The 12,500-nt window shown below is 45.9% G+C and overlaps 1 protein-coding gene across 7 annotated transcripts in view; it reads right to left on the bottom strand.

Annotated features, from left to right (window-relative positions):
- The window catches only part of vav2 (vav 2 guanine nucleotide exchange factor), a 207,563-nt gene that overhangs the window by 69,652 nt on the left and 125,411 nt on the right, over positions 1-12,500 (bottom strand). The gene's annotated exons all lie outside the window — the stretch shown is intronic.

The following is a 12,500-nucleotide window of genomic DNA, read 5'->3' as shown; positions in this document are numbered from 1 at the left end:
CACACACACACACACACACACACACACACACACACACACAACACACACAGAGTGAGAAATGAGACCTGACAAATATTATGTCTTAGAATGAAGCTGTACAAGCCGTCTTCATATTTGAAGACCGTTTACATGGTGGAGCATACATGTAAGAGATTTAATCCTCCAAAGGATGTAGGGCAAGCATGCATCAGAGAGGAGTGTCCATCTCAACACTGCTCTGAAAGGAACGCCTTTCAGGACCCCTTAGCAATGAAAGGGGAAACAACCATGGTGTGTGTGTGTACGTATGTGTGTGTGTGTGTGTGTGTGTGTGTGTGTGTGTGCATTTGTTTTGATCTGTGTGTAGCTGTGCTAAAGTGGATAGTGACACCACACGTATGATGACCTCCAGAACATTTGGCGCCAATACTCACCACCACCACCCTCTACTGTACCATGTGTATGTCTGTCTGTGTGTCTGTGTGTCTGTGCGTGTTGTGTGTGTGTGTGTGTGTGTGTGTGTGTGTGTGTGTGTGTGTGTGTGTGTGTGCATGCATGTGTGTGTGTGTGTGTGTGTTTGTGTGTTATGGATCGCTTCCTGCATAATCTTCCCACTCCATTTCCATCCCTCTCTCTCTCTCCTGTGTGGATTGCGTAGGTTAAACACATGTGCTATTTAAACTGATTTAGCGCCACTCATGTCACATGTGAGAGGGCTTATTGGGGGACGTTCTGGAAGCTTCCAGATGGTGAGCTGGAGGGCTATATGAGCGAAGAAGACACACATCCTCTCTCTCCCACACACACACACACACATACACACACACACACACACACAAGCGCTGCATCTCCGCCTCATTACGTGCTTATGGTTCTGTTTGTGCCTCTTTTGCCTCCTACCATGGCGATACCAGCTGTCTAAGTTTGCCGGAGTGTCTTGCTTTTATGTGTCCGTGTGTGTCTGTATGTGTGTGTGTGTGGCCTACAAGGTTACGTGAGTGTGACAGACTCTATGGGGGAACTGCTCCCTCATAACACATTTTCAAAGAAATAAACTCTCTCTCTCTCTCTCTCACACACACACACACACACACAGGCTTTGAGAAACTCTTCATGGATAAACTTAGACAATGCTTCACAGGCTTTGGATGCTGCTCATCTCCACCCCTGACATATTACTTTTACATGGAGTCAAGGACTGCCACATCACTCATCCTCGCACATCTCAAAAGCAGTCGGCTGTACATCTTTTGTACAGGAAGAAAAACACACACACACACACACACACACACACACACACACACACAGTAGAGTGCAATTCATTGGGGTGTTGCGAGGGCTGTTATTTATTTCATCTTGACACGACACATGCTGTGGTCACTAAAAGTCTGCCTGGTCTTGGAAAGCCACCTTTGCCCCCGTGACCAGTCAGAGGACCGTTCAGGTGTTCAGCACACTGCAGCAAAGCCAGCCTTGAACCTCATCAGAAAATACTGCATTCGAATGGGCAAGGGAGAACTGAAACAGTCTCCCTCCCACTCTATATTTGTGTTTGTATGCGTATGTGAGTGTGTGTGTGTGTGTGTGTGTGTGTGTGTGTGTGTGTGTGTGTGTGTGTGTGTGTGTGCGTGCGCGTGTATGTGTGTGTGTGTGTGTGCGTGTATGTGTGTGTGTGCGTGTATGTGTGTGTGTGCGTGTACTGTATGTGTGAGTGTGTGTGTGTGTGTGTGTGTGTGTGTGTGTGTGCATATGTGCGTGTGTGCGTGTATGTGCGTGTGTGTGTAGTGTGTGTGTGTGCCTGTTTGTGTATGTATGAGTCAGACTAATAAATGCTGCAGCACCCTTTCAGACAATTATGATGGTTGAACTAAACAGGCTTCAGCACTAAAAAAACAACCAGAACAAGGGAATTATGTAATTATGCTATTATGTTTGGCAATATTAAACTCACAACACAGTAAAACAGATGGCAACAAGAAGCAGTGATGGACAAAGGCAAAACAACAAATGATACGTTCCACTGAATCACTCAATGTCACCATTCTTTATTTTATTTACTTGCAGTTTTCATTTATTTTCACTTACTGTGGACAATGAATGAATGAGTGTGTGTGTGTGTGTATGTGTGTGTGTGTGTGTGTGTGTGTGTGTGTGTGTGTGTGTGTGTGTATGGGTGTGCTTTTCTGTGTGTGTGTGTGTGTGTATGTCCTCTTATGATGGCTGAAAGACATTTGCCCCTCTGATTGCTTGTATATGCTGACTGAGTAAGCAGACACTTGCTACCTGATGGTTTTAAACATTCAGACGATACCTCTCCATCCCTCAACACACCAGCGCCTGCCTCTGCATAAGAGCAATGACAGAGCCGAAATCGATAGCACTACATTACTCCTGTGTGTGTGTGTGTGTGTGTGTGTGTGTGTGTGTGTGTGAGAGTGTGTGTGTGTAAGTGAGGCTGCTGCCTCTTCTCTTCATGCATCGGTGGATAATAGGTATAAATATTAATGGAGCACCATCACTATCATACACACACACACACACACACACACACACACACACACACACATACACACGTATACACTCAGACAGCTCTGGCTTTTATCATCTATCTCTTTTCACATTTCTCCTCCTCATTTTTCTCCACATTCAGCGCTCTCTCCCTCCTCTACTCCATCCATCACTCTCACTCATCCTCCCCACACAATTCATACCTCCTTCTCTCAGGTGTAGCCCTTTGCTCCCTCTCGCTTTCCTACTTTCTCTCTCTCTGTCTCTTTCTCCCTCTCATTCCTATATTCTCTCTCTCTCTCTCTCTCCTTGTCTCACTGACTGGCTGTCTCTGTGGGGATCCATTCTGATACTTCCGTCCTCAAAAGCTCAGATGGGCAAAAACACACACATTAAAGCAATCATGCAATTAACCCAGCACCATCCAGACCTCCATAATGTCTCTGCTATTATACACCTTCTCCAACACACACACACACACACACACACACACACACACACACACACACACACACACACACACACACACACAGATAGAGAGAGAGTGCACATTCAAAATTCACATCTGTACTTACTTTCCTCTTCAAAGGCTGAAATAATGGAAACCTCAGGGCCCTCAGTAAAGTCACATGTGTGTGCGCGCGCACACACACACGCACACACACACGCACACACGCGCACACACACACACACACACACACACACACACACACACACACACACACACACACACACACACACACACACACGTATACTCAAAGAGATAAAAGAGATAATCTCTATCCATGTACACAACACATTCATACATCATTAACAGGCCTTTGGCTTAGCGGCTAGAGGTGGCACGTGTGTGAAATGCTCATCTCATGTGTGATGTACAGTATGGCCCATGTTTGCAAACACAGGAGCGATCTCCGTGCCCTTCCCCTGAGTGCATACTGCTTACTGTCACAGCTGGGCACCTGAACCTGAACATGCATGAACACAAACACAGAGGGATAGAGAGAGATGGAGAGAGAGAATACAGAGAAGAAGATAAAGGGAGTGGGGGATAAAAGAGGGAGAGCAAGAGAGTGGGTGAGATAGAGAGAGAGAGACAGGGAGATAAAAACAGAATGAGAGAGCGAGACAAAGAAAGAGGAACACAAGGAAAGTATGGAGGTGTGTGTGTGTGTGTGTGTGTGTGCAAGCTGTACATTATGTGTGCATCAAACCAAAAGACAAGTACATTGACTCCCTGCTTTGGGAGTTGAAACATTCAACACACACACACACACACACACACACACACACACACACACACACACACACACACACACACACACACACACACACACACACTGCTAGTTGTGATTTAGCTGTAGTGGTGGGGGTAGACGCGGGGGCCAGGAGTGATGGGCTCACAGAGTCAGTGAGGCGTGCCATGTTCTCCTGCTGTCCAATCAAACTAGCCATGTGTGCCTCTCTTTACACAACAGAGTACAAGAGAGAGAGAGAGAGAGAGAGAAGAGAGAGAGAGAGAGAGAGAGAGAGAGAGAGAGCATGAGTTGGTGTGTTGGTGTGTGTGTGTGTGTGTGTGTGTGTGTGTGTGTGTGTGTGTATGTGTGTGCGCGTGTGTGTATGCATAATTGAGAAATACATAATCATATTTGGGCACGTGTTTGCCATCATCTTTGTATGAGTGGTGTTTATAAAGAGCCTCCAACGAGACGATGGCTGTGTGTTTAATATGGGCTCTGGGTCTACCAGTTGACGGTTGCCATGAGACACTTGGCTCACAGATACACCCACGTCCCAGCTCAGAGGGTTTGGGCTATCTGTCTGCCCAACAGCAGGATCAAGAGAAAGGCATTCACACTGGCACACACATTCACACTGGCACACACACACACACACACACGCTAGAGCAATATCAACCAGACACCCAGTAGGAAGGGGCTAATACTGCAGACAAACACAATGCAACTGTTAGACTGTCAGACTCTTAAACGGCGTTATAATCCTCATCCTCGTGGGCAATCCAATGAGCAAGTGTCCAATAAAGATTCCATAGAGAGGATGCATATTAAAGAATGCCACCATCTTAAACTAATTAAAAATCAATCTGGAGTGTGTATCCTGATTTAATGAAGTTGCATTCAATGTAAATGGTAGTGATAAATGGTGACAGTAGCAGTTCACTCATGTATGACTTCCCCTTGACCCTCCCCCCTCCCCCAGTACTTTATACTGGGGGCACGTACAAACGCTCTATTCAATAAACGAGTAAATTCTAATGAATTAATGTGTCAATGAAAAAACTAGCTGAGTGTGTGTGTGTGTGTGTGGGGGGGGGGTGTGTGCCTGCCTGTGCGTGTGTGTATGTGTGTTAAAGTCAGCTTTTGTCAGTCAGGGGGATAGAGTCCATGCAGCCCTGCTAAGAGGGCCTAGGATAAATGAGCAGTAACCTGATCTCATCTACACAGCAGCATTACCAGTGACTGGACACAGCCCAGATTATCATTAATGGACCTGAGCACGCTCTCTCTCTCTCTCTCTCGGTGTCTGTGCGTGTATATGCATGTGTGCACGTGTTCATTTATGGCCTGCATGACATGCTCAGATCTGATGTATTCACTGATACCTAATTAGCATGCTTTTAGGCCATCAGCTTGTTTATATGGCCTGTGTGCTTTTAGACCACTGCGTGTTTGTGCTGCTTGTGTAAGTAGGTGTGTGTGAAAATAAACTGTTTGTATACAAACACACTTAGACAAACGGGACAATCGTGCTACACAAGATGGGAATGTGACACAAGAGGATATACTCACATCAATGGGAGCCATCCATAAAACATAAGAGTGATGGATTTCACCTGAATGTCACTTAGCTCAGGCACACACACACACACACACACACACACACACACACACACACACACACACACACACACACACACACACACACACACACACACAAGTAGCCTATATCAAAGCCATGAGTCAGCAGGGAGTGTGAAGTGCTGCCCTTAAGTAGCCAGCATTTGTGCTGACCTATTTTGTGGTCAGCTAACACATGCTGCCCTTCATATGGCTACTCAACTCAGTCTGCAAGTGCGTGTATGCGTGTGTGTGAGAGAGAGCGGAGGGTGTGTAAGATCCCTTAAGCCGCGAGCGATTTTCTTACACAGCTGAATTATGCAGAAAAAAAATGTGCAGACAACTTCATAGTGTGTGTGTGTGTGTGTGTGTGTGTGTGTGTGTGTGTGTGTGTGTGTGTGTGTGTGTGTGTGTGTGTGTGTTTAACTGTCTCCAGTCCTACTAGATGCTACGTTAATCTCCTGATTCCTTGGGTGAGAGTTCAGTGAGGGGTCAAGATAAAGATTGCGTGATGCTACTATGCCAAGCAAGGATAAATGCACTAAGATGGCACGGGCAAAACACATACACACACACACACACACACACACACACACACACACACACACACACACACACACACACACACACACACACACACACACACACACACACACACACACACACACACACACACAGTGATCACTCCACTCATGAATCACAGTGTCAGTGTGTGTCCAGAAGAGATTTGTCGCGTGCAGGACACTTAAAGCTCCATGAGGAACACTCAGCCCTTAAAGCCTACAGGGGCCAAAAGGGGCAGTATCTCTGTGTGTGTGTGTGTGTGTGTGTGTGTGTGTGTGTGTGTGCGTCTGCGTGTCTGTGTGCCAGTGTGTGATACAGGGGGTACGATGGCATATTCCAGATGTAAACAATGCAACACATGAGGCATGTAATTGGGGTACACTCTCACAAACAGACATACACACACACACAGATACACACAAAGACACACACACATGAAAGCACACACCACATAACACATATGCTCTCACGCACAAACAATGGTACCTTTCTAGGGAGTCACGCAGAGCCTGCCTGTTTCATGAAAATAACAAAAAAGGAAAATGGCTAAGACCTTCTTTGATGGCTTCCTGTGTCCAACAACAACGATAATCATAATAATAATAATCGCCCGAAAACAAGCTTGTTAAGACTGCTCCAGTTGTAACACAATCAGAAGTTGATTGGGTGAGACTACTGGCGTGGACAAAAACACTACACACTATTCAAAAGACTAGATGATTGGCTCACCCACTGAGCTCTCCTGTAACTCCAGTGAAATACATGTGGGGGAGAGAGAGAGGGATGACAAAGCGAAAAGAAGAGAGTTTGAGAAAGCAGCACTTTGTGTAAACAGAGCTTCATTATCAGAGCTGAAACACTGCCACCTTCCAACAGCCAGGACCTGCTGCACAATCAAGCAAATACCCCACTGTGCCAGCACTGTGTGTGGTGGGCTCAACAACACACACGTGAGGACACACACACACACACACACACACACACACACACACACACACACACACACACACATGCACACACACTCACACACACACATGCACGCACGCTCACACACACACACTTGGATAAATATATTTTCTCAGGATGCTGTGCTCTTTGCAAAGTAATCCACAGGCCACTGGCATATTGTGTGTAGTAGACTACACACGCACACGCACACACACACACACACACACACACTAACATAGACACATCCCTGGTTTAAATGGTCTGACACAGCTTTAGTCTACAGATTATGAAGCCATTCAGATGCATAGGGAGCACTTAAACAGAAGGACTTCGAGAGGAACTACCCTCCACCTCCTATTCTCTCTGTTGATAACATCAGTCAGAGTGCAGAAGTTCACAGTGTTGTGGATGTCGAGTTTGCTTAAGGGATAAAATAGCAAGGAACCCATGGGCCCAATATCCTCCGAGGCCCTGTCCACACGAGAAGGAAATGTTTTGAAAATGATATTTTCTTTTGTGTTTTTTAAAAAAAAAAGCTTCACGTCCTGTGGCGCCCTGCCTGCTTGGATGTTTAAGCGATATGTCACGATTAAGTGTCAGTGGAGCTGGTAAGGATATACCCACAGCTGTGCTGCTGTTTCACTTGTGATTAATGGATCGTTCACGTTGGAGTGATTACCAGCATTAAAGAGTCAGAGTGGGGATGTGCTGGGGTATCCCCTACACTGGAGTGCCTATCATCCAATCACAAAACAAATAGTTCAATAGCTTGACCTGACCTAACTGTTCTTTAAAAGCTAATATTAACACAGTGTGTTTAAAAAGAGGCCCTTCAACAGCAACAGCAGGATTGAAGAGTAAACATGAGACAGAGGGATTGACATGAGAGAGAGAGGGAGAGAGAGAGAGGGATGATAGAGAGAGAGACAGATGAGAGAAAGACAGAAGGTGAGAGAGGCTCTTAAGCTAAGAGGAGGAGAAGAGGTCCTTGAGTTGAGTGTTTACAAGAGGAGAGATAAAGAGGGATAGAGAGGATGCAGCCTATAGAAAAAGAGGAGATACTATAAAGAGAAGAAAAGAGATGGAGGGAATAGAAAGAGAGTGAGAGGAGGAGAAAGCAGCATGCACCGGTGAAAGAAATAGAGAGAGAGAGAGAGAGAGAGAGAGAGAGAGAAACAAAGAGCGGGGAAGCTGTGTCTGGCTGCCTGAGCTAGCAGCTACGCGGATGCTAGCGGTGAAAAACCGCACGCAGGCTCCAGTTTATGCTGCCTCTCTAAACAGAGGAAATGAGAGGCCGCCACTGCCAGAGGATTCCTGCCTTCCCTCTCTCTCTCTCTCTCTGTGCTCTCGCTCCACGCGCTCCCTCCCTCCCTCCCTCCCTCCGTCGCTCGCTCACACAGCCCCGGCCTTGTTCCTCCACGCCGCACCGTGGGCCTGCTGCTCGGCGGAGCCAGCCAGGGCTAGTGGAGCGGAACTGTGTTTGTGCAGGAGGAGCCGCCCGGGCCTTCGGCCCCGAGACTGGAGCACTTCAGCAGGGAGGGAGAGAGAGAGAGAGAGAGAGAGAGAGAGAGAGAGAGAGAGAGAGGGGGGGGGGGGGGTCTTAGAGGAGATGGCTGTCCATCAAACACTGTCTGTCAGCTTTACAATAACTAAGAATGGGGCTAATTGGGTGAAGTGTAGGTATTAGGAGTATGGTTTATTGACACAGAAAATGCTTAAAGGCTTTTGTTTTGTGTGTGTGTATGTATGTGTGTGTGTGTATGTGTGTGTGTGTGTGTGTATGGGAGGGGGGGTGGTAGAGTGAGTGAAAGTGTGTCTGTTTACAATGCACATGGTGCTCTTACAGGCTTAGCCAGACAGCATTGTGCTCAGATGATGGAATTAGAAGCGTGAGGAGTGTTTGTGTGCCAATGCACGTGTATGTTTATGTGAGTGTGCGTTTATGTGTGTGTGTTTGTATGTGTGTGTGTGTGTGTGTGTGTGTGTGTGTGTGTGTGTGTGTGTGTGTGTGTGTTTATGTGTGATCAGGGAGGGAATTCCTTTGTCAGAGTGGGTGAAGGAATCAGGGAACTTAAGAAGATTAGAGCAGAAAGGCAAAACAAGTGATACGCTGCCCCCCTCCCACTCATCCCTGCTCCAAATCTCCTCTCTTTCTCCTTTCTTCCTTCATTTTTTCTCTCTCTCTTTCACTCGCTCCCTCTGTCCTGCACTGAACCCTGCGTGAAGTCGGAAGAGCCCCTCTCAGTCCCTCTGAGGGATGACGAGAGGGAAGCCCAATGTTTGGAGATAGCACACGCACACATAAACACATGCAAATACACAGACACAGACACACACAGACACACAGACAGATACACACACAGACAGACACACACAAATAGAGGAATCCCCTGCTGTTTTACACTCTAATTCCTCTATGTTGTCTAGGCCGTCTTCTTATCATAGTAGGGCACCTGCGCCGGTACCACACCACTGTGCTTTGGTTACCATGGTGGTGTGTGTGTGTGCATGCAAATGCCTGAGTATTATAGTGAGATCAACATAATATTTGGGCTATGTGCGTGTGTGAGTGTGTGTGTATCTGTCTGTGTCTGTTTATGTGTGTTTATGTACTTATGTGTGTAAATATGATTGTATTGCATGTATGCATCCGTGTGTATGTGTGTGTGTGTGTGTGTGTGTGTGTGTGTGTGTGTGTGTGTGTGTGTGTGTGTGTGTGTGCGTGCGTGTGTGCGTGTGTGTGTGTGTGTGTGTGCGTGTGTGTGTGTGTGTCTGTGTGTATGTGTGTGTGTGTGTGTGTGTGTGCGTGTGTGTGTGTGTGTGTTGGTGGGAATGGGATTAGACTGGGGGAGTTAATCCCTGGACCCTGAAGAGCTGATGGGAATGAGGGCCATGCCCTGCACCGACAGAGATAAGACCATAGGGGCGGTCTCACACACACACACACACACACACACACACACACACTGGATACTGTTGTGTCTGGCAGAAGATGCAGTGAATGAGTGGCGTCTTTCCTGCCCAGTTCCTCAGAGCGTGCGTCCAGTGAAAACAATGAGGGCGAACTTGAGCCGGTGCATAGAGAGTGATGGATGGCGGGAATGAGACGTTTGGACAAGATGACAGATAGAGAGACTGAGAATGAGAGAGACAGAGTGAGATAGAGAGAGAGAGAGAGGAAAGGAGGGATCCTCTTCTCCTCTCAGCTGACTCACTGGGCAGAGAGAAGGGATGGTAATGGTCAATGTCTCTAGTTCAGAAACAAAAACAGAGCAGAGGACAAATGGTTTCGGTTGACGGCACGATATTTTCCACACCAGCTGTGAAGAACTCATCGTTTGTTATCAGTTCAACATACCGTTGTGTTGATATGCTACTAGGGCAACAAAATCAGCACCTCCACAGCCTAATCGGCCTCTGTCTTTGATTTAGCGCTTTTCATCACTGATCTATCCTTTTAAAACAATCTGTAATCTTGTAAAGTGTACTGATAAGTATATCCCAATGTAATACAGAACAGCAATATATCAAAGCACTGTGATCTTATCAAATCTTAAGATCTGTTTTGAAACCTGGCATTTGCAATACCTAACAGCTTTCCACGAAGATGGCATATCTTTCACATTCTGAAAACTCCTGACAAGCTCACTATGAACAGGGTTCCTGCACATTTTCCATTTCAAAATTCTATACTTTTTCCATACTCAAATTTTCAAACTTCTCGGTAGATTTTTCTGACCATATTCTCGACATTGCAGCCACATCTGGTTCGGGATAACTCGGTGAAAACAAAGGTATGGACAACTGAAGTGAACAAAAAAATGACACTTAATATTCGTCCATTTAGCTGGTTCATTTTTAGTTGTAGGCATATCTTAGTTGTATCATAGTTGTATCTTGACGATGGGGGCTGACAGTTAAGCTACACAACAGTAGGAATGGTTCATTATGACCCGGGTGAAGTGATTAGTACTGCAAATGCAATAGTTTGGAAACACAAATATTTCTCCATACCTTTATTTCTTTTTTTCATACTTATCCAGACCTGGAAATTACTAAAATCAAATTCCATACTTTTCCAGGTTTTCCATACTGCGTAGGAACCCTGTATGAAGCAACCATTTCCATTGGTTTGCGTAATTAAAAAACATACAAGATGACTTATAAATGTCTGGTTCACAGTTGCAAAACTTCATTCATATTCAAGATTATGTTAACATGCTGTGGTTAATCATGGGCTGTAGAACCTTGGTAACACCTTCTCTTAAGGTGTAATAATGCAATACTTAGACCCATGTCAGTGCTGTGTGTGTACAGTATGTATGTGTGTGTGTGTGTGTGTGTGTGTGAGTGTGTCCAACTACCTTGTCAGATTAGAGGTATGAAACGTAAGCATTAATGCCGTGCATTGACTTCAATGAGCTCAGGATTAAACATTAATCCCAGCTTTTTTTTATTGTCATAGGAAAAAAACAGCAACTCCAAATTAAATCAATAATTAATCTGCCTTGTTATGAAATATAAATTACGGCTCAATGACCCGTCGCTTCCCAGCTGTCTGGGTTAACGGTGAGCGGAATGGGCTCTGTATATCTCCATTTCACGCCTTGCGAAAGCGAGGAAAACGATTGCAATGAGGGCTCATTTGTAGCAATACTGTGGGAGAGGCCTGCCTCATACAGGCCAGTGTAAACCTTATTGCCCCCATTTAGGGGCTGTTAGTGTTAATCTCCATCAGCTGGAGCTGCACAGGGTACTGATGAGAGGCTACACTCACAGGAGAGAGAGAGCGAGAGAAAGAGAGAGAGAGAGAGGAGAGAGGGAGAGAGTGAGATAGAAAGAGAGAGAGAGAGATGAGAGAGAGGGAGAGAGTGAGATAGAAAGAGAGAGAGAGAGAGGAGAGAGAGGGAGAGAGTGAGATAGAAAGAGAGAGAGGGAGAGGAGAGAGAGGGAGAGAGTGAGATAGAAAGAGAGAGAGAGAGAGGAGAGAGAGGGAGAGAGTGAGATAGAAAGAGAGAGAGAGAGAGGAGAGAGAGGGAGAGAGGGAGATAGAAAGAGAGAGAGAGAGAGGAGAGAGAGGGAGAGAGTGAGATAGAAAGAGAGAGAGAGAGAGAGGAGAGAGAGGGAGAGAGTGAGATAGAAAGAGAGAGAGGGAGGGAGAGCAAGAGAGAGACAGAAAGGAAATGCGATTGGAAATGGGGAAGACTAGACAGAATGGGAAAGGCGACCTAGTAAAGAGAGAGAGTGAGTGAGGAAAAAGGTGAGATAATAGAGGACATTCTAATTCACTCCATTTTTTTCTCTGCTCCCCTGTTCTCTCTTTTCATTGTGTTCTGGACAGTGACAGGGGCACACAGACGTTGTCCTTTCAAGCCATGTCCCTATCTCTTTGAATGCTGTCACCGTGGTAACACTGCTGACAGACACCTGAGGGCGAGGTCATGTGACCCTATGGTAAGAAACAGGGAGATTTGAGTCTGGCCTGAATGGTAGGACATAAAGACCAGGGTATGGAAAAAAAGGCATAGTGATATCATATGGGCATATTTTTATCATTAGTACACCAACACTAGCACTGGTGCAGTAACACAATGAATCAATGATGTACAAAACACACAACCAACTAGAGCACTTGGCTGTTTT

The sequence above is a fragment of the Alosa pseudoharengus genome, unplaced genomic scaffold, assembly GCF_046254945.1.
Source record: "Alosa pseudoharengus isolate Yale_2024_CS ecotype anadromous, Long Island Sound unplaced genomic scaffold, YU_APseudo_1.1 YU_APseudo_1.1_scf_14, whole genome shotgun sequence".
Lineage (NCBI taxonomy): Eukaryota > Metazoa > Chordata > Actinopteri > Clupeiformes > Clupeidae > Alosa > Alosa pseudoharengus.
Note: the sequence above shows the minus strand (reverse complement) of the source record. Positions and strands in the feature narration are given on the sequence as shown.